The sequence below is a fragment of the Lygodium microphyllum genome, chromosome 29, assembly GCF_053477565.2.
Source record: "Lygodium microphyllum isolate KBCC chromosome 29, Lygodium_microphyllum_v1.1.10, whole genome shotgun sequence".
Classification (NCBI taxonomy): Eukaryota; Viridiplantae; Streptophyta; class Polypodiopsida; order Schizaeales; family Lygodiaceae; genus Lygodium; species Lygodium microphyllum.
This window is the reverse complement of record NC_141163.1, coordinates 120,694,320-120,720,287: the sequence shown is the minus strand read 5'-3', so window position 1 is coordinate 120,720,287 and position 25,968 is coordinate 120,694,320.

The following is a 25,968-nucleotide window of genomic DNA, read 5'->3' as shown; positions in this document are numbered from 1 at the left end:
AGGATCAGTGATCATGGAAAAAGATACTCATGAAGTGTTTATAACTTTCTTGACATCCAAAATCTCTTTGGTCTGCTTCTGTTAACAGCTTGAAAATCTCATCATTGGAGAATAATTATCTGGCTGTAACAAAGGGCTCTCCTTTGTAGGGAAGAGACAAAGCCTTCCCTAACCCTCGGGGTGTCAACACCATGGAAGCACCATGAACCAGGCCTGACTTCTTACTGTATGATGCAAGGAACTCATCACACAGGGATGGATCATTTGGAATCAATGGGAATGAAGCAACCACGAAAGTCGCAAGTCCTGCTTTCACTATAGGCTCAAAAGCCACTAGGAAAAAATAATCCCTACTTATCAACGGGACATACTGAATAGGAGGAGGAGAGTGAGGCACCATTTAGATGGAAAACACACACACCACAAACACAAACAATCACAAAGAATGCCGGCAAAACAACCAAAATAGCTATAAAAAAGAAATCAATCAAAAGAAGTATACACACACATAGACGTAACTAACCAATTTACCACCCCAAACAACCCACATCCTAGAAAACATTCGGCATGACCTCTATACATATACAATCGAAAACTTCATGCGATGCAACAAGCAGTCACCCAAAACCCCATATCAGGCAGGAAAGAAAGAAAAACTTCAAACCGCACCTGTAATCGTAGCACATAAGCAAACCATAATACCATAAAAATCTAAATCAGGACCTGACCATAACATTAACCAACAATTTCAACTAAGAGGACTTTACGTGCCCATCCCATGAAGCGTGTTTATTAAAAGGGAAAAAAAAGTGTAGTGCGGGGAAATGGCTTTAATGAAGGGTTCATTTTAAGAAATTATTAACAATTGGTGACATTTTATTAGGTGATAAACCTTAATAAGAAAACGACGATTCCTTCTTAAAATTTTAATTATAATTTATTAGGGTAAAACGGTGCTTTAACGAAACCCGGACTATGATTCCTAGACTGGGATCTCTAAATGCAAATTCATTAATTAAAAATTAATGGTGATATGGAGCGTTTTTTTTCCAGCGCGTGCTTTTTTGTGACGGCTGGTTCATTTTAATTAAAAATTAAGGTGCCTCTGAAGCTCACATAGCGCATGCAAAGTGAACGACTGGTTGATTTTTAAATTATTAGAAATTTTATGTTTAACGTGAGTGCATGTGAAAAAATTGGTGAATATAGTTTATTTTAGCAATTAATTGTGGTTAAGGGATGATGAAAATGAATAAAGCTCAAAAAATAAATACCTGGTAGGGGTGTGTATGCAATAGACTAAAGACACAAGGAGTAGTCCCCAAATGCAAGAAATCCAGTCAAAAAAACAAACACCATTGACTGGAAAAATAAAGTATCTTAGTGTTTTTGTTTTATATTTAGTTTATTTTTATTTTATTTTTAATGTTATTTTTAATGGTTTTTTTATAATTATATTTTAGGTGTGTTTGTATTGTGTATATAGTTTGGTTTTATTTGTTTGTTTTGTTATTCTGTTTCTTTTTTTGTTTTTTTTTTAATAATTAAATCAGGATATAGGACACATGAATATGTTGTGAAGTGTAAGGGTGGAATTTCAGCAATCCAGCAAGTGTCAACAATGTGGTTTAATTTATCCATGATTTTGCAGTTGATTTTTGGAATTTAAAATGAATTTTCATGAGGTGAAGTATCAAAATTAGGGTTTTTGGCTTCAAATAATACTTTAGCCATTTATGGAAGCATTTTCAATTGAGAAATTAGTTTCAAAGGGGGCAAGGGGGTTTGTAAAATTTTTTGGAATTTTTTTGGAAATTTTTCTGAATTTTTACTACTTTTTAATAAATTTTACTCATTTTGCATGCATTTTTGAAGGAATTTTCAAATTTTGAATTTTTTGTGATTTATTTTCTTGAATTTCCACTTTAAAAAATATTCTAAATATTTTTAGAAATATTGAAAAAAAAATATGATTTTTTTTACTTTTTTAAATTTTAAATGAATTTAAATGAATTTTTAAAAATTTTGATGTTTAATATTTATTTTTATGTGTTTTTATGTATTTTGTGGATTTGGAAATTAAAAGGCGGTACCCGAGCTGCGTGTGAACGGCGGAGTTAATAAAACCCAAACCATACGTCGAATCAAAAAACCGTAAAAAGGAAAAATGTGACGAGAGACGAGGGGAAGATGATAGAAAAATGCAACACGAGTTCCAGGGTAAAAATGGGTGTTCATATGGGAAAAACACGAAAAACAAGCCCAAAAACACATACGGGTATTAATATTAGAAAATCCGTGTGTCGGAATGAAGTGCGGAAAGAAGGAAAAATGTGTAGAATAATGTGTCCAACAACTTGTCATGGAAAAACACAGTTTCGATTGAAATAGGATGCGTTCACATGGGAAAACCTCCAAAAACAGGCCCGAAAATAGACTCGGAAATTAATACGGGAAAAACCATGCATTGGAATAGAGGACAGTAAAAATGAAAAATGTTCGGAAGAAAGGGATTCACAAGGTTGGTACATCAAAACTTATTTTGGGGGAAATTATGAGGGGTTCATATGGGAAAAACACAAAAAACACACCCGAAAACACTCGGAAAAAATTAATAACTAAACATTTGGGAGTCAGAAGAAGGGAGAGGAAAAAGGAAAAGGCGGAGAAAAGGATAGCATGACACAACTATCAAATGAAACTGAAATTTCAGTGAAAATAGGGCAAGTTCTCATGGAAAAATGTGAACAATAGGCACAAAAAAGGGCCCGAAAACCTGCAAAAATCAATAGCGAATCAATCGTGCATTCGAATGACACGGAGTAAAAAGAAAAAATGTCAGGGGGAAGGGATAGGATAGGGATGGCACATCAGATTAGGATTCTGAAGCAATAAAGGCACGTTCACATGGAAAACCGTCCAATTTATGGGAAGTGCTTCAAAAATTAATAACTTGAGAACCATCTGTCAGAACAGGGGTTGGTAAAAGGAAAAATGGACAGTTCAAAGGGACGAACAGGTGTGAGGTTGGATGTGATTCTCAATGAACGTAGGGTACATTCGCATGGAAAAATCGCAAAACAAAGAATAAAGGCAATCGGTCAAGGAACAGCTCCGAGGACAGGGTGAAATCAAACGGAGGAGTGGGGAAAGGACCCCATCAAGGTAAAATGAAATCACAGCATAGATGCATGATCATAGCAGGGTATATGCATGGGGTATGCATCATAGACACACAAGGACGCGTCCCCACACTTAAAACCTTAATAGGAAGGGTAAACCGAACAACAAGGACCTAGTACCACACAACAGACCAACCATGAATGTCCCCACACTTAAGACATGACCATCACTGAGAAACAGAAGGTGTAGGGTTAGAAAAACTTGGCCCATATTGCCGAGGAGGAATGTCGACTATCGAGGTTGTATCTTGTATCGTTGTTGGCTGCAGGAGGTACCCAGGTGCCTTCACAGCACATGTCCTTTGTGGCAAGGACCACGCGACAGCACTTAGGGAGGTAGCTGGTGAAGGAATCGCACGAATATTCGTTGATGACGAGGGATATTGCACTCAACTCACGAGCACTCAAATGGAATGAAAGAATAGTCACTCGCCCCATTACTAACATCACTAGAGAAAATAATAATGAAAACCCAGAGCTTACACTTGGTTTAGAAATCGACAAGAGAATGGTGCAGAGAGAGTATGCCAGGGTGCACAATTAATGGTGCATCAGTGCATCCAACCCGTATGGCATAGGTGCAAGGAGGAAGGCTAGGGAGCCTTGCAGTGCAGTGTACATAACAGAGTGACATGTCTTGTGCTGATGGCAGAGACCCATCCCGTGGGTGCATAGGGAATAGAAACATACCTGACTCCAATTGTCATAATGTCCCTCAACCCTCGCCTCTCGATAATTGATTGAAGAAACGCCAGTCACACTCAGCCCACCCTCTGTCTCACGCTATGTTGAAAGATACAAAGGGCACCCCATTCCTGAAACCCATTGATGTAATCATCACTGTCACTTGTGCAAAGGTTGTATGCCTTGTTCACTTTTGATGGTGCAACTGTGCATCCCACCCTGTGCCGGCATACAGTGCAAGAAGGAAGGCCAGGGAGCCTTATGGTGCAGTGCACAGGAATAGATCATGCATTGTGCATTGAGAGGCCCATCCCATGTATGCAACACTCCATTCACACATCTCACCTCTCATTTGATTTGAAGGAAAAGACTGGTCACCCACCCCACCCTTTGTCTCACACTCTGATAGATACAGAGGGTAGCCCATACACACATCCCCATCCTGTTAGGATGAAAGCTCGCATCACTCAAGGGGTTGGTGGTGAAGATCGTGTCAGCTATTGTTGTCATCAAGATCTTGAAGACGAGGCGTACCCAGGGATGCAGCCTACAAATCTGGTACTTCAATGATTTGTAAGAAAAGGCATCTATTAAGAAGGACAAAGGGACTGATATTACAAAGACAACGCACCCAGGGAGGTGGCTTCAAATTACTTGCTAGAAAGGTTCTATTGGTGAGTCAGCTATCCTAAGGATAGGGTGTTACCACCTTTTCCACAGTCAACTTCTCGCCCAAGGGTGTTTTCACCTTTCTTGGAACGAGGCCTGTTATGACAGGGAATTTCTTCCTTTTCTCCCATAATAGTTTTGTTCTTTTTCTTTTTCTTTTTCTATTCTTTTCCTATCTTTTTTTGGTTAAGAAAGAGAATGGTAGAAATACCATGTATCAAGACCAACCTCGCCACCATTATTGGATCAGACGAGAAGAGAACAAGGTCGGGTTGAGATGTTTCTATGAGGGATTAGCAGAACGAGACTACTTCATGAGGAGAATCATAAGGGCTATCACAAGCACAACGAGAAGGATAGTGCGACGCCCGAAAGGGAAAGGGTAGGTCGATTGTGATTATCAAGATCCCCAGGGAGGGAAGTACATCTTTAGGCGATAGCCATTGATCAGGAAAGGATCATCAGAGGCATCAACGGTTTGCACACCTGAACAAAGCCATTAGAATTGACAGCAAGTACCTTGTATGGACCCATCCACCATTGTTGCAGCTTGCCAGAAAACTTGCCAAATCTCGAATCATAGGCCAGGACAAGATCACTTTCTTTGAACTCTTTGTGCTTGATGAAACTGTCATGATAGGCCTTGTGTCGCGCTTGAGTGGTTTGCATGCACTGTAGGGCCATCCGATGTATCTCATCCAAACATTCAAAGTGCAGGAGGTAGCGTTGAAGTGACTCATCATCTCCCAAGCGTTCTTTAACTACCACTCACAAAGAGGGCAATTCTAGCTCAACAGGGAAGACGGCTTCTGTACCATAAACTAACTGGAAAGGGGTATGTCCTGTAGTTGCCTTATGAGAGGTTCTGTATGCCTAGAGGGCCTCTATAAGTCAATCATCCCAATCGCGATGATGTGCGGCAATCGTTCTTGTCAAAATCGAGCAAAGGCTGCGATTGGTGACTTCAACTTGGCCATTGGCTCTGGGGTAAAAGGGAGTGGACTTGTGATGGCGGATCTTATACAGCTCTATCAGCTCCTCCATGATTTTGTTAAGGAAATGAGTGCCTCTGTCACTCACCAGCTCGAGGGGACTACCAAAACGAGCGATAATATTCTCATACATGAATAGGGCTACACTGTTACCATCGTCCCGTTTCAGAGCTTTAGCTTCACACCACTTTGTGACATAATCTGTACATACTAAGATGTATTTTTTCTGCTTCCATCTGATGGGTGGATCAATGGAACCCACAAAATCAATCCCCCAATTCTTGAACAGCTTTAGGGGAAGAATAGGTTGCAGTGGCATGGCACTTGTTTTGGTGGGTTTCCCCATTCGTTGCCAAGAATCACATCTCTTATAGTAATTGTATGCATCCTTGTGGAGGGTCGGCCACACTAGTATCTTGCTAATAGAGCCTTCATGGCTGTCGCTTCTCCTGCAAAGTGTCCACCACATGGTTCGTCATGGAATGCTTTCAATACTATGCCGATTTCATCCCCTGCAACACATCTTTGCAATACTTCATCTTTGTCTCTCTTGTACAATGCATCGCCTAGCAAAGTGTAGGGGGCTGATTCTAATAGAAGCTTCTTCTTCTCACGGCTTGAGATGCCAGGATGATACTATTGAGTTGCTAGGATATTGGCTATGTCTACATACCAAGGAGTAATTATTACAACCAGAATCAAACCACCAGGGCAGAACATTGTAGACTGGTAAGTGAGTCTCCTCCTCAGGTCTAAACCCATCCCCAAATATCCTTGAGTACTAGACCCAGCTCTCAGAAGCTAGAGATTGGAGGAACAACACTTGGGCATCCTAGAGTCAATCTCTAGAAGCGGGCCATAGAACGGGGGAGACTTAGAGCTGAAACCAACCCTCAGATTCCAATCCGGCCTTGACAGAGTGTAGAGTGTGCAACATAGACCCTAGGAAATATGAGAGGACAGTTAGGAAATGCAGTTAGAGCCATATTAGGCTACGAACAAAAGGGGGAAGAGCGGGAACTGCATTGGTTATTTTGCATTCACACCCCACGTTGATTTCACAATTTAAAGTGCACTGAGAATTGAAAAGGTTAAGGAGTGGGTAAAGGAAGTCGAAGAGAGCCTGAAGGATGCTGAGGCCATCATAGAAGATGGAACTGAGGATTTTTCTAGTGTGAGCACCCCAGTGTCACCCTCTCGACCAAGGTCAACAAATGCACCCATGCCATGGGTAGCACCACACACAGGAGAAGCTTGGGAGCCACTAGCCAACAAAACACCCCAAGCCAATGGCTTAGAGGTGTGGGAATGGAGGGAAGGCAAATGATGAGTAACCTCCTCACAACATTAGTAACCACCCCAGTAACCTGATTGCTCCTCCATCAGTGAGGAGAGCAAGGAGGAAATGGGTACTGTGGAGTACGATACTGATGGAAGGGTGATAGAGTAGATAAGAGCAGTCTCCAAGCCCCAAGAAAGGAATGCATATGAGATCAAGAGAGGAGCTGTGAGATTGGATTGCGATTGCTCTTGGTTGGAACACATAGGGGCAGTGGATTATGAGAAGGCTAGAATTGGCCAACCACTAGTGATGCTTGGGTTTAGGACAGATGCACCAACCAAAGTGCGACCACTCGGGGAGACTCCTTCCTCCAGTGAGAGTTGTGAGTTCAACTCAAAGTCTAAAGCCAATAGGGAGAGCGACCCTAAAATACCCATGCCATCCAAAACCAAATGCACCAAGGGGGGACTTTCCGGTCCACCTAAGGTGCAATCGGCTAAAGGAGGAAAGAAAGAAACGAACAAAAGAGCCAGATGCAAAATGACAAAAGAAACTGCAAGACCTACCCAAGCGCTTCACTAAGTTCAAGAAGGGTGACAGAGTGGTGGTCTTGCTAGGGGCAAAGAGGCAGTGCCAGGTCAACGAGCCTATCGAGGGACCTGCCAAAGTCAAGGAAGTCAACCTGGCAGGGAAAGGAAAGAAGCCTCGACTGGTATTCATAGTAGACAACCTAACCAAGGGATGAGGAGGCTAACCTTGTTGCTCTCCTACGAGAGTATGTGGACATGTTTGCATGGTCTCTGGATGAACTTAAGGGGGTCGACCCCAGAGTTGTGACCCACAACATCCATATGGTCCCTGACGCTGTTCCTGTAAAACAACGCCCTTACCCCATGAATCGAAAGCATGCCCATGCAGTAAAAGAGGAGATTGATAAACTCATGAGAGCAAGATTTATCTACAAAATAGAGCACACGGACTAGGTATCACCAATAGCGATCGTTATGAAGAGAAACGGAAAGATCCGAGTGTGCGTCAACTACAAGAAAGTCAATGCTGCTACGAAAAGAGATAACTACCCATTGCCATACATTGAACACATGCTCAAGAGGGTGGCAAGTAAAGAAGCCTACAATTTTGTGGACGATTTCTTGAATTGCAATCAAGTGCAATATACACCTTGACGACATGCACAAGACTACCTTAGAGTGGGGGGTATTCACTTACATTGTTATGCCCTTTGGGCTAATGAACACACCTGCAACCTTCCAATGTCTAATGTGCACGATCTTCAAAGACATACTCAGATGCAAGCTAGAGGTGTTTGTGGACAATCTATGCGTACACTCTAGCTGGGCGAAACACTTAGAGAAACAAGGGGTAGTCTTTGCGCGGTGTCGACTTTATAATCTCTTGTTGAACCCTCTGAAGTGCCAATTTTGAGTGAAACACGGATGCATCCTAGGGCATATGGTATCCAAGAATGGCATCGCCACACTGATTTCTCGAAGATCAAGGCTACTGTTGACTTGCCACCACCCAACAATTATAAGGGTGTTTAGTGCTTCTTAGGTCACACAGGGTACTATCGGCGCTTTGTACTGAATTATGCATTAATCGCAAGACCACTATACAAGTTGCTAATTGTGTTCAAGTGGAGCAAAGAATGCCAATGTGCTTACAAAGAATTGAAAAAGGTTCTTACCAATGCACCCATCTTACAAGCCCCAGATTGGACCAGAGCGTTCCATGTGCATATAGATACATCTAAGTTTGCCATTGGAGCTGTGATGTGCAAACCTGGCGAACACAATCTGGATTACCCACTGAACTTTGCTAGCAAGTAGCTCACTGACACGAAGATGAACTATTCCACTACGAAAAGGGAGGCCTCGGCTGGCCATGGTGTTTGCCATTAAGAAATTTAGACATTATCTCTTGGCCACACCTTTCACCTTTCTTGTTGACCATCAAGCATTGCTCTATCTAGTGAACAAACCTTGCACTACAAGACGCATTGTATGATTGTTATTGCTTCTTTTGGAGTTTGACTTCTCTACGGTTGTATGCAAAGGGAAACAACATTACATGGCATATCACATGTCCCGCATACCCACAGGTGAAGCCGTTGGACAAGGAATAATGAACGACCTTCCAGATACGCATCTCTTTGGCCTGTCCAATGAAAATGAATTATTCAAGGCTGATTTAACACCGTATTGGGCTGACGATGTCATCCACATGCTTGAACATGGTCTACCCGAGAGACCTATCGAGAAGGCCAAGCTTAGGAGGCTTATTGTGAAGATCCAACCCTATCAGCTGATTGCCAGCCAACTCTATAGGTTGGGGCAAGATGAGTTGCTATGCAGGTGTGTGTGCAAACATGAGATGCATGACACGTTGAGAGAGGCACACGTCGGCATTGCTAGGGGGCATTTCAGTGGAGACATGACAATCCGCAAGGTGCTACAGTCTCAATTGTGGTGGCCCATGCTATTCCATGATGCAGCTAGATTTGTCAAGCAGTGTGATGAGTGCCAAAGGACTGAGGCCCTTGCGCAGAAGGACAAAATGGAATTGTCCCCTGTAATAGCACGACAACCTTTTGAGAAATGGGACATTGACTTCATTGGACCCATTAGTCCTGCGGCCCAGTATTCACAGGCTCAATATATCATCGTAGCCACTAACTATTTGACAAAATGGGCGGAAGCGTGAGCCACAAGGAAGAATGATGTGAGGACCACAATGAAGTTCTTATGGGAGCAGGCCATCTCGAGATTTGGGTGCCCTATTGAGATAGTGAGTGACTAGGTATCCACTTCATCAATGAGGTGATTGCCCACCTGCTGTCAACCTTCTTGATCATCCATAAGAAATCCTCACCGTACTATCCCCAAGCCAATGGCCAAGTAGAATCAACGAATAAGATTATGGTCAACGTGCTCACAAAGGTGGTGTCCACTTCTCAGACCAACTGGGATAACAAGCTCATGGCAGCTTTATGGGCCTATTGGACAGCCTATAAAACAGCTATAGGACAAACGCCCTTTAGGCTAACATACGGAACTGAGGCTATCTTGCCTTTAGAATTTTTTATCCCTAGCTTGAGGATAGCGGTGCAAGAGATTTGGGAAGGGAAAGAGGCTTGGACTAACCATCTTATCGAGTTGGAATGCCTCACTGAAACTAGACTCATCGCCACCCACGCTCTAATTTGCGAAAAGGTGTGAAGAAAGATGTGGTTTGACAAGCATGTCAAACAACGTGATTTTGACCAGGGCGACCTTGTGTTGTTGTACTCTATAAAGGGCCATAAGCAAAAAATGAAGTTCCGAGGGTTAGGACCTTTTAGAGTGCATGCCATTAGTAGGACGGGCAACATCGAACTTGAAACATTGGAAGGAGAGGGCATAGGCTTTTTCAATGGCAGTCGCATGAAAAAGTACTACCCTCCCACACATCCTTTATATGAGCCCCCTAAGATAGAGGCCCCTGTCCATGTTTGTATCGCAATCATCACCAAGATAGAGGATGATGAGGAAGCTGTTGCTCCAGCTTATTTATGAATCATGGCCACAGTTCAAAAAACCCATTCTTTTGATGCTTTGATCGATGAGGGAACTGACGTCAATATCCTAACCCATGCTCATTGGACCCTCATTGGTCAACCCCAGTTGCAGCCAAGTAGTGCTAACCTTAGCCCATTCGGAGGTGCATCCTATGCACTCCTTGGGAAGTGCAAAGTTGTTGTCTCTATTGAGTCTAAAAGTTTCCCAATAATCTTCTACGTATTGCCCAACACGAAGGAGGTAGGCAAGGCATCACTACTAGGATGCACTTTCAAAAAAAAAACCCATTGTTATGTCGATTAAGACCTGCACCATATCCACCTCACCATAGGAAATGAGTGCGTCATGACAACTTTCAGTAAGGGCAGTGTAGGTCCCTCCAAGACCGGCGCTCCACCAATAGAGAAGACCATGCCTAAGGCTAAGGAGGGGGGTAGTGATGTGTCACACCCCACTCAACTCCCAAAACACCACCTCACCAAACCCACTCCTAAGGTTAAGCAACCTATATTTCAATGGGTATCAAAATGTCAAGGCAAGCCTCCCCACAATAAGCAAATGTGACCCCGCAGACCTAGGAACTCTCATGCAAAGCCTAGAAAGTAGCCTAGATGCCACTGTCGTAAGCGCACCCTTAAGCCACAATGGGTCCCCATAACCCTATAACATGCTCAAGAATACTATGAGGGCAACAGTTGGATCTGGGTGCCCAAGACATCTATCCTTAAGAACAAATCCCTTACACAGCTTGCGGCCACACCTGCTTCAAGCAGTGTGTTCACTAATCAACCAGCCATATCTAAGACCCAAGCTGTCAAATCTATGACAACCACAAAGGCCAAAACCCCAAAGCCTAAGCCCATCCATTGGCCAAAGCCGCAACCCACTAGATTTAAACCAACCACTACTGATGCCAGAGCAAAGTCTCTAGAGACTCTACCACAATCAGTCCCGTGTAGCCTGAACACACTATGTCTCTCGAGATCTCACATCAACTTCTGCAACAACTAGATATCCTGTAGTCATATAACGCAACCGACTCTTGCATGCCCAAAGCAGCTCACGATGAAGGTTGCATGTCTTCCGATCCGTAGGACACACAACCAACCTTCCAGGCGGATGCTCTACCTAAGGCGCAATCTAGTGGAGCATCATCACTAATGCATCCATCTAGTTCTGTTCCGCCGTAGCCACTAGCAAGTCTTAGGCCTTCATATGAGCGATGCTCATTCCTTACTATCGCCAAGGACCTCGCTGCCAATTCAGGTGATGACCTAGTCACTTGCATTAAAATGCTGGATAGCACATTTACGACCTTCGCCAGAAGTTATGAGCGACTAGACCTTGGCCTTCTTAATGAGCCCCTTGCTTATGAAGTCTGTACCTTACCATGCACTTGGGAAGAGTACAAGCTCATGACCATCAAATTCCCTCAGGTTGCTGCTGAGCTTATCGCTAGTGGTGAAGTCTCAAAAAAGTAAGCAATCATCGTCGGTAGGATGTTGACCTCCTACCAAAAGCCCACCGGCTCTGCACCGATCCAAGAGCTGGAAGAGCTCTTGAGTCTAACAAGCTCTACCTATTCATCCTTACAGCAATGGTATGCCTTACGCCTCCAATGGGAGCGAAAAGGTTGCCCAATTATGACGAATGTTGAGCAAAGACATGCAATCAAGGCTGTGGAATATGACCCCACGTATGTAGCTCCTACTTCTTTTAGGGTTATGGCCATCCTGCGTAACAAAGTGCTTGACGATCATTTATTGACCCACCCTTACATTGACCAAGTCCTTATAGACGAAGAGCTACACGTTGCTAGCTGCCTCGAATCTAGCAAGGTACTCCACGATGTCCTAATGTACATCACGCAAGCATCCTTAGACCGCATCAACTTGACCATCATGCCCGATTAAAATACAACCCAAATTTCTACCAGTGGATGTTATCAAATTAAGGACACCATGTTGCGCTTTAACACCCTTGCCTCATCCTATTCAATCCTAGGAAGGATCTTCATCTTCCCATGAGGGGGAGGGGGTAAAGAGGGAGTAAGGTGATCAGAGAAACATAACACAAAGGAAAAACGTAATGAAGAGTGAACTATGCATAAAAACTTGAGAGCAAAGCACACGTGGAAAATTCATGTCTCCTCTTCTAGTGTGTTATTTCTCAAATTTCATGTTCTCATGCAAATTTTCTAAATGTTTGAATCTTTCATAATGTCATAATTCAGTCGTGCCTACCCCATCAACACTAATTATGAGTACCGTAGCATGGCAGGTACCCACAATGGCAGGACAGGAGAAAGGTGGTAAGCTTCCATTCATAGAAGAAGAACAAGTCAAGTACAGAATAGGTGTGGAGACACAAGGATTTAATCAGTTCACCTTCAAGCACACTCTAAAATTGGATGAAGCCATCCTAGAGGAGCCAGTAGTAAAGCAGTTGGTGGACAAGTGTGCTCTCCAGAAGTATATGGAAAAAGTGGGACAAGCATTGGATTATAGTGCTTGTGTAGAGTTCCTGAGGAGTTTTGATGCTCGTAGGAACTGTGGCACAGTGACAGTAAGAAGAGGGGATGTTGTCCACTAGGTGGAGGTACCTCTTAATGCGGAAGTGGTGGGGAAGGCCATTGGCTTGGCCCCCAAGGTGGTAAAGCATCATGGGAGAGACGTATGTGTCATGCTAGGGATGAACAAGAGTGAGGTGCGCATAGTGGATGGAGTAAGCTTGGTAGACATCCCAAACCCGGAAGTGAAGATGCAAACAAAGATCTTCCACGACCTCTTCTCAAGATAGAGGTACAATGCTTTGATGAATAGGATCAGTGTCCCGATGCTAGAAAGCATAGTGGCAGGGTCCCCTGAAGAAGTGGATTTGAACAGGTTTGTCATAAAGACCATCGAGACAGTAGCAAAGGCCCTTGCTACGAGCGCACAATGGCTGGAGGAGAGTCCCATGCCTCTACAGCGTGATCAGCCTGCAAGAAGTCATCTACCAAGGCTTCTACCATCAAATACGGTGGTGTACTGATGGCCATTATGCGCCCCCCCAAGGAAGCACGGGGAATTGAAGAGATAGCTGCACCCCCCCAACCATTGCCCCATGAGAAAGACAGATCGAGCGAATGTACCATGAGTGACAGAGAAGTGCCTGAAGCACCATCTAAACAAGTTGGAGCTAGGGCACAAGGAAAGGCGAAGACGGCCAAAATCCAAAAACAGAGTAAGAAAAAGATGAGTAAAGAAAAGAAAGCTGAGTTGAAAAGAGCACAAGAGGAGTCCAAGAGAATGGAGGAGGAACAAAGGAGAAAAGAAGATGAAGAATTTGAAAGAATCAGAGAAGAGTCAAGAAGAGTCGAGGAGGAGAGGAAGAGGAGAGTGGAGGACAAAGCTGAAGACATGAGGAGGAAGGAAGCTGCGGACTTGGTAGAGGCAACTCATAGGTCAGTGGAAGAGACCCATGGAAGAAGAGAGATGAGCCCATTGAGCTTGCCTCATGAGGCTGGAGTTAGTGGTAGTATAGAAACAGTCGGTGCTAACTGTGGACATGGCTCAAATAATGGCAATGATATAGCTCCTGGCTAACAAAGTGGCGGAGATCACCCCCAAAGCAAGAACAAAGAGGCCAGCCGCCGCAGCAGATGCAGAATCACAGCAAGACCCTAAGTAGCAAAAGCTAGAAGCATCGACAACTACGGCCCTTCTTATAGTGCCACAAGTAGCAGACTATGATGCATATGTGGCTGAACTCCTCACTTAGTTGATCTAGGCTAGAGAGGAGAAGAAAGCGGCCTTGGTAGAGCTGGCCGTCGAAAAGGCAGCCTCGGAAACTTCAATGTGTCCAAGCAGGTTGCAGCTCATCAAAAAGAGCTTAAGACTCTAAAGGAACAATTGGATGCCAAGACCAAGGAAGCTCAAGAGGGTGAGGATCATCTAAGGCGAAGGTTGGAGGAGGAAGAACAAGATGCACTAGCCCTTCTAAACAATAAAAAAATGTTAATTCAGTAGTATAATGAGCTGATGGAAAGAACCGCTCGCTTGGAGGTGCACTGGCATGAAGAAGGCCAGGAGTCAGGAGAGCAACGACAAGAGTAAAAGGATGACCTAGTTCTTCGACTATGGTATGAAATAGAGGAGCAAGGAAGACTAGAAAGAGAGATCCAAGCCCTAGAGAAACAAAGGCAAGATGCCACATGAAGAAGCACACAGGAGCTGAAAGATGACTTGGAAAACACAAAAAAGTGATGTGGAAGCCCTCATGGCTATGGCGATAACAGAAAGAATACTGCACTTTGTAGAGTTAGAAAGCCGCAAGCAGATCCGGGAAGAGCTGTCGAAGAAGTGTTGAGAGTGGAAAAAGACTGAATTTTTGACTGATTTTTGTTGTTTTTGAGGTCTGAATGATTGATTTTTGATGGATTTAGAGTGATGTATGGTTGTTAATGGAAGTGTTTGAGAGTGATTTGGATGATATTGATTATGTTTTGGAAGTTCATGATGATTCTCAGTAGAGATATGAAGCTCTGTGATGTTCTGATAGGTTCTGTTGAGGTTCTGATTGATTCAGTATACATTCTGTATAGCTTCTGTTTTGTTCTAATTTTCTTCTATATGAAGCATGGATTGATGATTGATGAAGATTGAAATCTTTTGGAAGCTTATTAAATATTTTTTTATAGTTTGGAATGGTTTTAGTATGAGTTATGAGGTTATGATGACCTTCTGTAACCCTCAGTAAATCTTCTATAGAGCCTCTGTCTCTACTTTGTCTCTGCTCTGTAAATGTTCTGTATCTGCTCTGGTACTCTACTGTACTGTTTTGTAGATCTTCTGTAAGTGTTCTATAGAATGTATGTGTGAGTTTGGGAAAGTTTTTTAACTTTTGGAAGGGATGAATCTAAGTTCAAAAGAGCTAAAACAAATGGAAGAAGTAGCTATTGAAGACTGAAGAGAAGACTGAAGTGATAGTGACAGTAGTGAGCTGTGAAGAGACACTGTAGTGGCTCTGGTGCCTCTTCACATCAAACATACCTCTTGGGAGGTGTATCCACGACCTAAGAAGGATTATTGAGAGTTATTATGAGAGTATTGTAGTGAGGAGATGATGTACTATTGAGATATATATATATATATATATATATATATAGTCAATTATATCAAAACAGTGTAACTATATATGAGAGATTGAGAGAGGGAACTATGAAGACATTGAAGATGAATACTATGTGATTGATTTCCATTCAAAAATGGTGTATTCTTCTATGTTCATTGTTCTATTGGTGGATTCTATGAAAAAATTGAAGATTATGATTGATTCTATCAAATCTGTGGGAGATATCTACTGTGATGCTGCGTGAAGATTTGTTGTTTTCTTTGTTTTGGTCATCCAAAGAATGAAATAAAAGCTTGTTGATGTTACAAGATAAATTTTCTTGTAGTAGAATCCCCTTTTCCTTGATGTTCCTTTTGGGGTTTCATGTTTTTGTTGCGCAGCCGGGGAAGCTTGCCATCAAGAAGCATCAGAAGAGGCTGAAAATAAAGGAAATGGCATTCCCAAGAATAGGAGAATTCAATGGATATTTGCAAAGTTCCTTCTTCCATTGAAGAGTTGGAGATTCTCATTATAAAAGCCACTTTTCACAAGAAGTTCATCCCACAATGGAAAAAGCATATCACCATGATGATGCATGCTCCATGTGGTGGATTGTTTTCTCTTCCTGTTGAAGCAATAGAAACTTGCATATTGGTGGAAAATTGTTTGGAAACAAACTAAAGAGCAGAAGCAGAGAGAATGACCATCCATGAAAGATTTGGCATTCATTGAGAAGTTTCCAGACATCATCAAGTGGGAGATTGTGAAGAAGCTTCAGGAGTCGTGGTCTGTGGAGGTTCACGAAAACAAGAAGGAAAAGTGTTGGAATTTGTTCATGGATGCTAAATAGCAGGATACGTGGAATGCTTGGTGCACGGATAATCTTCTGTTTGTCCAATTAGCAACCCACTGAAACTTGGTAGATAGAGTGTTTTTCACAACATACACTGTTGAAACCCTCAGAAGCTGGCATTATTATAATGATACACCAACGATCCTAAGAAGAATGAGTTTTGATACTTTCAGAATGGAATATCTCCCCCTCTGTAGTGGTTTGAAAGCCGAATTTAGAGATGTTGAAAAGAGGGAAGTAGGAGAGATGTTGGCCAAAGGATCCCCCAAAGACTGAAGCCCTCTCTGATACTATTCTGTTGAGTACAGACCAACTGGTTGGAGCCAACCCCTTGATGAATGATGCAATCAAGAGGCAAGCGTTAGAACGAGTCCAGAGGTACGTGAGAAGAGAGAAGGAAAAAATCAAGGCTGAGAACGAGCTCGTATAGCAAAAGCCTCCTTTGATGCCTTAAAAGCACTCTTTACAGAAGTTCCCATGGCGACTCAAGGTCCCCTTCCTAGTCAAATTTGTCCTGGAAATATTGATGACAAGCTAGCAAATGTAGTCCAATTGCCAATTTTTAAGGGAGAGTATAATGAAGACCCTGATCTTCATGTAGCAGAATTTATGGTAGCATGTGTGGCTAACAATGCCAGAACCCCTGAGCATTGGTTAGCGATATTCCCCGCCACTTTCAAAGGCGCAGCGTTTCAGTGGTATGAGAGACAAGCAGCAGGAACTTTTGGCACATGGGACGACCTGAAGTTGGCCTTCCTCACTAAATTCAAGCATGAAGGTTTTGAAGAGCGGATGTGAGAGGAGTTCATGAACCTAAGTCAATCCTCTAGAGAAAGAGTAGAAGCTTATGTCTCGCGAATGGAATCCATCCTAAAGAGATGGACTAACCATCATTTGGACAAAGGAATCCAGAAAGGAGTGTTTCTCAGAGGCCTACAACCAGAAGTTTACAAGTTTGTGGAATTGAGAAGACCAATCAATCTACAAGTTGCAGTGGAAGGTGCAAGATTGAATGACGAAGTTGAAGCACGGCTGTCAATGACTCCAGGAAGAGGAGTCTTACCTCCTCCCATGCCAGGAATGGTATACCCACCAAATGTAGTTCTAGGGATAGTTCCCTACCCCTATCCTCAGATGCAAATAGTGCCACAGTATAATGCACCTAATCTACTGTGGCCATCACAGACAACAGTGCCTCAAATGATGGTTCAATCACAACAACAGTGGCCTCAAACACTTCCTTCAATGGCGACTCAACAATAGTGGAACCCTACCAACTGGAATCAACAATCCCAAGTCTCAGCAAGAGCTCTAAATCAAAACCAGAATAGAGGACCCTCTGGATCAATCCAACCAGTGTATGCAGTAATTACAGAAGCTTCCCAAAACCCTACTACAAGTACTTCAGGAGGTGAAAATTTGAAGGACTACTTATTCAACTTAGTTGCAAGTATCAAGAAAGAGCTTGTGGATGTGATTACAGAGCAGCTACATATGCTGAAGGTGAATACCACCAATATATCCACTCCTGTGGGAGCTGGAAGAGATGTGATGCGCTCTAATACATGGTGTGGAAAGTGTCATCAAGCGTGACATTTAGCCACTGAATGTACCCGAAAACCAACCATTCCTGGAGCCTTCTGTTCCTACTGTTTGCGAAAGAACCATACATACGATATTTACTCTCTGAAAGAGATACATGAATGAAGACAGAAGGATGAAAATGCAAGATTCAACTTGCTAGAATCTAAAATGACAACACATGATATTGGACCAAAGCCTAGGGAGTTTGGTCCTAATTTTGGTCCAAGGAGGTTTCCCTCTCAAAGTTACAGAGGCCAATAGTCTAGCAGTGGTCAGAGATCAGAAGTGGAATGTTATAGGTGTGGAGAAAAGGGACATATCTCCCCAAATTGTCCAAACCCTAGATTATCTGTGGCTTAAAAGCCCTTATGCAGCCGATGCAACCTGTAATAGAAACTGTGAACCTATCCTGTGAATTTTTGTAACTTGTAAACGCCCTGTGGAAACCATGTTTCACCCTAAAATGAATCATGTAGTACTTATAGACCCTTCAAACAACTAATAGGTCAGAATATACATGGCAAAGCTAGTTTTCTAACAATCAATGCATGATATGCATGGCTTAATAAAAAATTTTCCATTTCATGATATGCAATAACGGAAATGAAATATGGTTGGAATTGAAATGGGGATAGGTAAGGAATACCTACAGCAGTAACTCACTGCTTTACAATTTTATTCCACTTACCACTTGATTCTACTCTCAACCAAATTGCATTCAATCCATCAAGCAATCAAAGTTAGGATTAGGCATAAAGTTCCAACAAATGGAGGAGATTATTAACAATTGGCTTCTGAATTTTTATTGAGAATGAAGAAAAGAATTTAGCATAACATCATTCAGCCCTAAGTTAGGTCTAAATGCAATCAAATGGTAATTCTTAAATGGGATTACTCTGAATTCTCCCTTTTCAGCAATTGGATGGCTTAAACAATTGAATATCAAAGGGATTAAGAGTGAAATTTAGAAATACTTCTTTCATTGTTGGAGTAGATGATTATGGAAGCTCCAATTACCGTTTGGTACTTGAAATTCTTGATCTCCCGCTTGATGTAGCCAAGAATATCCTCAAATTGCAATCCCCATGATTAATATGTGGCTCATAGACTCTAATTTTTCCATCAAGAAAGCTCAAATATTCAAAATCTTGGTAGAAGTTATCCTTGTAGCCCAAATGTAGTTGGAAATTTGAAAGGAAATCAATGATGAGCATCCACAAGGGTAGAATACTTCAATCCTTGATGGATAACTCTTCCATTGAAGCTCATAAGCTTGCATATGCTGCCCATACACTCACAATGCCAAGAAGAAGCCCTATTCTTGCAATATTGAAGTAAGACCATGAATTCTTGACATAATCCCGTGCATAGAAGCTTTAGGATGCATCAAGAACCAAAAGCCCTATGATACCATCCTTCAAAGTCCAAAAATTCTGAAAAATCAAGTGGTTGCCCTATTTTGCCTCAATTCAAGAGAAAAGAATGCTCCAATCTTGCAAGAAATCTTCAATGTCGGTTCAATGAGTGTTGAAGAAGCTCAATGATGCTTGATAGAACAAAAGCCCTCTGATACTTTGAAGAAATTTCAGAAAAAACTCACTGTTGTCATAAATCTGCCATAGCCAGGGTTTCGAAATGTAATATTTCCGCATGAAATATTAAAAGAATTTTGACCACTACAAGCCCACGCAAAAGCAGTGCTAAGTCATCTCCCGCAATGGAATAATGTTAGTGGTTAAGTGCTTAACCCGCGCTTGTGATAATAAACCCCAACCGCATTGTGCAAATAAGGCCGAGGCTAAAACCCGCAAGCCGCATGAGAACACCCTTTACGGAAAGGGCAAATGGATAATGGTTAAAATTAAGGAATTTTTTTTTATTATTTACCCCCTCCCCTCAGCCAATGCATGGCAGGGGAGAGGAGTGTGAGAGGGAGTGAGTTAACTGGAGAAGCATGTGGAGGAGAAGGCATGCAATTATGCCACGGGGGTGGCTATCCCCCCCCCCCCCCCCCCCCCCCCCCCCCCTCCCCCTTTAGCCTATATAACCACCCCCTCCACAAGCTTGGGAGAGGGGAGAGAAGAGAAAGAGAATTGCTGCCATTCGCCATCGCCGCTTGCTGCGTGGGAATCGCCACACTGCCGCCTACTCCACCTCACCATCACCATCATCAAAATCGTCGCCATCGTCCTCTTCTTCACCCTCTCCATCATCATGATTCTTTCTTCCACATTTTCTGTCAGTCACTTAGAAGCATAGAAGCTTGTAAATCTAAGCTTCCTAAAGTCCCGTTCCCCCGTGCCTTCCCCGTGAACTTTAAAGCGAAGACTCCAAGGACCGTGTCCTGCGCGGGAGAGGAGATCGCAGACTGTGACACTTCTGAACACGCAAGAAATCAAGAGGGAAAGTTGCTGCGACAAAATACACTGCATAGATGGCTCCGAAACTAAAGACATGAGGCGCTCATGCGGGAGTCTCCACTCCAAGTTCGCGTGTGGATAACACCCTGAACCTCAATGTCCAAATTCTTAGAGATTGATTTTTGCATGAAAAGAATGAAATTATGCATGTCTCTAATTCACGTAGTCAAGTTAAAATACATTGGGGAAATTATTTCCTTGGACGATTTACAAGAGTTAGTTCATGTTGTGCATTTGGGTTTGCTTGTATCCAAAGTTGCAATCCTAAATGTATATTGCATAGGTTAAAAAGATGGAATTGTTTAAATGCATCCTTGATTTCCTCACGAAAAAGAACAAGCGCATGATGCATTTAGGTAATGGGTTTCCAGTTGTGATTCGTAGAAATTAATTGTTGACATCCATAAAATGTTGTCCAAAGAATTGCATTGCATGAAAAGGAAACCATGAACTTACCTGTTGCATGTGAGGATGCTTGCATTATTAAGTCGGGTTAAGTGCCGCTGAACAGATTAAGTCAACAATAGTCTTATGACATTCGTCATGCATGAACTTCTTATCGAAGTTGTTTTAGAATAAGATGCATTTCATATTAAATCATGAATTCAATGCATTGGACATAAGGGTTATAGATATAATTCTCGTTGAAACTCAAGGTAGGGTTCTATACAAGTTAGTCCTAAATTGTCAATCATTAAAGCTTGGTTCCGTTGCAACATTATAGTTTTTTGCACATGAGAAAAGAAATGATCATTGAAATCTTTTAGTTGCATAAAAGGAAAAGTTTATGAATGGCATGCTTGCATGGAATGTTGTAGCTTGAATTTATTTATGTATATCTCTTAGGAAAAGTATTTACATCTCTTCTAAGGAAAGATCACCTCTAGCTGCAAGACCATTAGATCGATTAGGTAATTCGCTTGCAATGGTGTAACTCAAACGATGGCTACCTCAATGCGCTAGGTAGAGTTTAGTATGCTAAAAATTCTGCCTAGTATTGCACTTGGGATGCCAAGTCAAGACTTTCAAACCTAAAGGTCCTACCCACATTCACACAATGTTAGGGTCAGTTAGACGCCCATACAATAACGATCTAGGGTTTTTACCCTAGGGTAAATTGGCCTAATACTAGACTTCTGATTGAGTTTAGAAACCTTGGGGCCAAACGTTGTCGGCTTAGTATGGTTAGGGTTGGGTTGGGTCAAAAGACATCCCAAACCCTACATCTTGACCAAACATATTTCTTGACCAAGGAACGCCATTTGATGGGAGAAATGATCCCCCAAGTTAGGTATGACACTTGTTCGTGCAACAACTTGCAATGTCGCATGGCTTTGTGTTTAAATCACAAAATAGATTTGCCACTCCATTGGAACAAGGTTGGCAAGTTCTAGCGCATGTCTAATTTGCAAGAGGATGAATATACATCCTGCTACATCACCTTTCCTTGGATCAATTTGCCAAGTTAGGGAAGTTATGTATTGCCTAGCAAGCAATGGACCAATCAAGTTGGGGTGATGAAAGTGGAATTTTGGTGTCGGAAAGTGTTTAAAAATAGCTAAAAATTATGAATATCAAGGGGAAAATATCCAATGTCAAAGGCGGCGGCTCGACCTAGGACGATTTTAAGCGTCAAAGTGCTCTAAGGACGCCCGGGCGACACTTGAGGATTTTTAGTAATTTTTCCATGTGCCTGTGGCAGTCAGTGGAGCTATCAGCCAGTGTGGGATGCCGAGACGAGCTCACAGAAATTTTTAGATTGCGATTCGGACACCGTATGCGCGAGAGATGGGAAAAATGCCAAAAGGCGGTCAAAAATTGGGAGGTGCCCAAAAATGAGAAGTGAGGGGGTGCCTTTGTGAAGGGGCACCCCCCCATGAAAAAAAAACGTGATTTAGGAGGGGGCGGCGGCTGATCAGAGCCGCCACGAAAAAAACGCCCCCCCCCCACAAATCCACATGTTGGCTGTAGAGCAAGCCCTGCAACAAATCACAGCAGGTAATCGTACTCACTCCACGCTCCGTATCACTCCCGTCCACGCGAGGAATGGCAGCCTATAGAGGGAGAGAGAAAATCAATCTTTCTCTCTCCTCCCTCTCTCTCTTCTAAGGGGGAGTTCATGTGGGAAGAGAAAGGAAGAAGAAAGAATGATGGAGGCTTGTCGGGCATTGATCGGATTGCTCCACGGGCTGGAAATGGTGACTTGTGATCGTCATGAGCATGAAGTGCTGCTGATTTTCAGATTTGCAGTCATGGACATGAAACCCAAAACACGCAAATAAGCGGTAATTCAATTTTTTCAAAGGAAATTTGAGATTTCATGGCTTTTGATTGATAAAATGTTGTTCATGTGGGTTAAAAATTGTTTGTGTTGCTGTTTTCCATGAGTACTTGTTGATCATAATCAGAAAATCAGAAAAACATGCATCGTGTGGGTTAAAATAATACACTAAAACATGTAAAATATGGAAAATCAAGGGAAAATGATGTTTTTTGGTATAAAAATGGAAGAATAAATAGGAACACCAACTAAATTTTCATTTTTGTTGCAAGAAGGAACTAAGGGCCACAGTCCATAACCTATTTTGAATTTTTAGTAATAAAATAATGCGGAAAATAAGGGAAAATACAAGGAAAATAGAGAAAAATCACTAAAAATAAGGGAAAAATGCATTTTGGGTGTGGAAAATTAATGAAAATTAATAACAATGTTCGTGAATGTTTGTGGGGACTGAAGCATGAGGATTTGCCTCAGTTCAATCCCACCTTCTTGTTCTAGTGCGTCTTTTTCTCCTTTTTACACATAAAATGATGGCAAATGCCTTATAAATCTATACAACAATGCAACATTTGATCGATGGGAGGGTAGAGTGGTTAAAATGTGTCTAAATGCGGAGTAAAATGATGAAAAGATTGCTAGTTTTTGTTTGCATGCCATATAGGTCGGTGAATAATTATAGAATAAGGGCCTAGTAGCATGAGGGTTTCCTCGGTGCTAGGTTCGTGCAACGCCGCATAAGAACGATAGTTGAAAATCATTAAAAGGATGTTTTCCACATGTGCACAATATTGATTTTATAATTGTTTGAGCACTTGGCATCCACAATATGCATAAATCATGGAAATATTTGAAGGTATCAAAAATCCTGGATGCATAGCAATTGCTTTCATTAGGACCTTGACCCATGTTGAGTGGGAGACAGGATACCCTAAGCCATAGGCTAGTTGTGGGGTCCAAGGGAAAGAGAAGTAAGGACAATGGTACATTCTTGTATACGATTAAATGGTACCTTGACCGGATTTTGTGCGAAATGTTTATATGTTGAGCGACGCATCGAGGGGCCAATCCCCAAGGTGTAGGAGAGTCGCAGAGGGGTGGCGGCACTCAGCCGTTGGAGGACCCCCTGTGTCTGTGCTTCGTGCCATTAGGCAATGTGTGAGGGACTCCCTCTAAGGAGTAGTGGGTGAGAGAAGAGTGGACTACAAACGACGTAATACAAACACAAAATGTCTAGGAAGGCAATGTATGTGTCATCAATGCTCCTGGCCGCGAAGCCGTGGGGTTGTTGAGCGTGTGTGATAGAGGTCCGGCTAGTGCATAAGCCTCCGTTCTAGGTTCCATCAGTGGTGCGTCTACCAAGAGCCACTTAGAAGTGGCGGTCCTCGAATCCTGGTTGTCTAGGGACCAACTAGCAGTTTATGCCAAAGGATACTGTAATTGATCCGTTATTTATCGATAAGCATCGTCTAGCAGAAATCCAAAAGCAAGAAAGAGACGAAAGAGCTAGGCGACGTGCTGAAATTTTTAGGAGATATTCCCCTAAGCGTAGCAGTGCTGAACCCTTACAAGGGAGTGGATCTAGTGGTCTTGGGGGCACAAGCAGTAAGGTAGGAGAAGGTGGAAGCCCTAGTGCTCCCCTTTCTTCCATAAGCTAGTCTACATCAAGTGCGGGAGGTGTAACCCCACCATCCCTTATTCCTAGTGCAAATCCAATCCTGGTCATGCCGCAGCCTATTGCAATCCCAGCAGGAACGACGGATTTTCCGGTTCTAGGTTACCCGCTACCCATTTTTAATGGGCTAGTTGAGGAAGATGTAGAACTCCACATCAGGGAGTTTCAAAAGCTCCACATCAGGAAGATGTAGAACTCCGCATCCAAGAAGAAGGACATTTAATGATGTTCTTCAACATGACTCTCAAAGGAAGAGCTGCTATATGGTATCATGGTTTAGAAGCCGAAACCATATTAAATATTGATGCATTTCATGGAGCTTTTCGAAGGGAGTTTGCCCCTGAAAGGGGTGGGCAATATTGGTTGCGTGTACTCAACGTGACCCGTTAGGAACCACACGAGGATATTCGTGCTTATGCGAAGAAAATAAAAGAGGTTTTTCGTAAGTTGGACACCTCTATTCCTATCCCGGCAGCTGCCCAATTGCAATATTTCCTACATGGTTTGGACTTTAATATCCAATTGCAGTTGAGTAGTGTCCCCTTGGGGGATATAGATATTGCCATTACACGAGCACAAGAGGTGGAATCCCGACTACAAGCAGTCTATGCTTCTCGAGGCAATTTGAATATGGGTTTAGTATTGGGAAATAATGTGGCGATAGCCAATGGCAGTAGTGGCCAAGGGATAGCAATGGCTAACCCTAATGGGAGAGGGAACATGATGCAGAATGTCCCTTTATTACCAGCTCCCCCTAGTATATCGATGCCTACGGGCAGTCAAATGGCTCCAAATGGTGGAGGCCAGGCGGTCAATTCTAATACCATGCATGTGGCTCAACAACCAGTGCCTAATCGAATTGTTAGGCTGATGGAACGACATGGTAATGACCAAGGCTATAAGTCGAGCGCTTCCAATGTTCTTGGCGAGGTTAAGGACATGATGAAGCATTATACTGATATGATTATGGAGCAGTATCGGCAAATAGCCATTGATGTCAACTTCCTTAAAAACAACAAAATTTGATAGGAAGTAGATACCCAGATGAGGGTGCACCTTCGAGGTTTAGCTGCAAATGGTGTGGTGGGCAACATTATCCAAGAAATTGCCCAAATGTTAAGTGCGACATCTGTGGAAAATCCAGCCATTTAGCAGCTACTTGCTGGAGTAAGATAAGTTCCCTCCAGTGAGGAAGTCGGCAACCAGGACCTGTTAATCATCGTGCACAAGGAAATGATTCCTAGTGAGAGGACGGGCCTAAACAAATACTTCAATGACCAAAGACTACAGTGGAGGAGCTACCCAGTGGTAGTGGGGTTAGTTTGATTGAGGCTGTACGCGTTAATGATGTTGAAACCTCTAATCTGCGAGTTGTTCTTACAAGAGGTCAAAAGGGTAGAGAAACCGACAAGGATAAGCCTATCGATAGAAACCCTAAACAAGGCGACAAAGGAATGCAAGTTTTGGATCCTGCCATGGAAGGGAGACCTTTGAAGCCCGTGGAAAGTAAAGCCGATAAGGAACCACCAAAGAAGAAGGTGAAAGTTAAGAAAGAGGCAATAAAGCCAGTTCAGTGACCTAAAGAGCGGATGGTTTGGCGTGAAAAGCGAGCTCTATCGAACTATCATGAATTCGATTTGGCGAGCTCTCTTTGCGAAGTCAAGCCAGATGTGAATCTTC